Source organism: Bison bison, unplaced genomic scaffold (genome assembly GCF_000754665.1).
Source record: "Bison bison bison isolate TAMUID 2011002044 unplaced genomic scaffold, Bison_UMD1.0 scf7180017864473, whole genome shotgun sequence".
Lineage (NCBI taxonomy): Eukaryota > Metazoa > Chordata > Mammalia > Artiodactyla > Bovidae > Bison > Bison bison.
The window spans coordinates 19,395,144-19,397,862 of NW_011495034.1; positions in this window are offsets into that span (position 1 = coordinate 19,395,144).

Consider the following 2,719-nt stretch of genomic DNA (forward strand, 5'->3'; position numbering starts at 1 on the left):
TTTCCCCATCTATTTCCCATGAAGTGATGGGACTGGATGCCATGATCTTCGTTTTCTGAATGTTGAGCTTAGAAGTTGAATTCCAATTCAGCAATGCTTATTCAAACAACCACTTTGGAAGGAATTTAATTCTTCCCCCAACTCTAGCTCCCCAAATTATCACTCACTTTAACTTTCTCCATCAGACACATTTGCTTCATCTTTCTATCAATGCAGCAAAAATGCATCCAGCGACCTGTGAAGCTACCTACTGGGAAAATCAGTCTGGGTTAAAACTTACTAATGTTAAAAAAAAAAAAAAAACTTACTAATGTTAAGAATATGAGAGTATATCATTAAGATTATATGAACATCAACAGGATAACACAGGAATATTAAGAACAAATTTATTGCAACAAATTCAACAACTTAAATAATATATATAAATTTCCTGCAAAACATGACTTATATTGACTTCACCAAATGCTAGTGAGAATGCAGAGCCATCAGGGTTTTTATTCATTGCTGAGGGGAATGTAAATTGGTACAGCTACTTTGGGAAAACGTTTTACAGTTTTATGCTTCTGGTGTCAAATTTCAAAACTCTTTGCTTCTCCATAGAGCACAAAGATTTTCTCACACATTTTTCTCTGAAACTTTTATTGTTTTGCATTTTACATTTAAATCTGTGATCGCTTTGAATTAGTCTTTGTAGAGGGTGTGAGGTTTAAATTGAATTTCATGTGATAACATGCAAGTAAATTAATTACCTGTCAGAATAAAACTCAAAACTCTGTTAAGGATAATAGCCAAGTCTAGACACTCGATAAGTTGGCATCTATAATGTACAGGATAAACTGTACACATTTGTGTACATAAAATAATTTGCATAAAGACATGTAAAGAAGGAAAATATGACCCATTACTTGGAGAAGAATCAGCCAATGTAAATAGACTCAGGAATGACACAGATGATGAAATAGGAAACAATGACTGTAAAACTACTACTAATATTATAAATATATTCCTGACGATTAAGAAATCTGTGAACATAATGAGGGAACAAATAAGGATTTCTCATTAGCCAAGTGGGCTTCCCTGGTGGCTCTGGTAATCCACCTGACAAACAGGAGATGCAGATTTGATCCCTGGGTTGGGAAGATCTCCGGGAGAAGGAAATGGCAACCCACTCCAGTATTCTTTTGGGAAATCTCATGGATGGAGGAGCCTGGTGGGCTACAGTCTATGCTTGGTCACTCAACTGTGTCTGGCTCTTTGCGACTCCGTGGACTGTAGCCCACCAGGCTCCTCTGTCCATGGGGATTCTCCAGGCAAGAACACTGAAGTGGGGTGCCGTGCCCTCCTCAGGCTACAGTCTATGGGGTTGCAAGAGTCAGGTGCTATGTAGCAACTAAACAACAACAAACTAGCCAAATAGAAACTAAGAAAAGAATCAAACAGGACTTCCCTGGTGGTCCAGTGCTTAAGACTCCAGGCTCCCAGTGAAGGGGGCATGGGCTCCATCTCTGTCTCCAAAGAACTGAAAGTTTTACAAAAAGTTATCAGAGGAGGATTTTTTTTCCCCCAATCTAGAACCCAGGCCAAGACAGAAAAAATTTCCTCAGTCTTTATTTACCAGAAGATTAATTTTTTTAATTCATTCTTTTACTGAGAGTAGCCCTTCAAGATCTTTTTTTTTTTTTTTCTTCCCCGAGATCTCAGTTCCAAATCCCCACATCATATAACACCTTTTGTCTCCCATAGCCACAAAATACAACCCTCCTGGTTATTAAGATTGCTGAATGCCCCCACGTCAATGGTAACTCAAGCCTTCACACAGTTCCAGAGTCCAGCTCTGTTTTCATTTTTGACTTCTGAGCATTTCCTTTAGTTTTGTGCATGCTCAGTTACACATTTCAAATATGTTGGTGACATTTTGCTTAACATTCTAGGGGATTTGAGGCCAGAGGGTTCTCAGATTATCTAGTTGCCATGCTTCTGGAACCTTTAATTTTTTACTTATTTTATGGGTTCAGGTTACATTGGCCTAATCAAAAGTTCCCTCACTTAGAGCCAGGCAGCCTTGGGTTTGAATTTCAGCTCCTGTACTCACCAGTTATATAACTCCGAGCAAGTGACAAAACCTCTCTGAGACTTATTCTCTACATGAGTTTTAAGGATCATAATCCCAGGTTTTCAAAGTTTGTTGTAAAGATGATCTCTATTCTAAATACAAGGCACAGTAAGTGAAAGATACAGTTATCATTATTCATTCTTCAAGTACTGAGTGTTCACAGGTATATCCTCTAAGTGCTAGGAATAACAGACAATAAATACATGAATAATATATTATATAAATATTGTAATATATAAATATATATTTGTTATACATATATATATATATAAACAAAACTCCCAGAAGTTTAAGTGCACTAATAAAAAGAGTAATAAGAAGAGAAGTGAAAAGCAAAGGAGAAAAGGAAAGACATAAGCATATGAATGCAGAGTTCCAAAGAATAGCAAGGAGAGATAAGAAAGCCTTTCTCAGCGATCAGTGCAAAGAAATAAGAGGAAAACAACAGAATGGGAAAGACTAGAGATCTCTTCAAGAAAATTAGAGATACCAAGGGAACATTTCATGCAAAGATGGGCTCGATAAAGCACAGAAATAGTATGGACCTAACAGAAGCAGAAGATATAAAGAAGAGGTGGCAAGAATACACAGAAGAACTGTACAAAA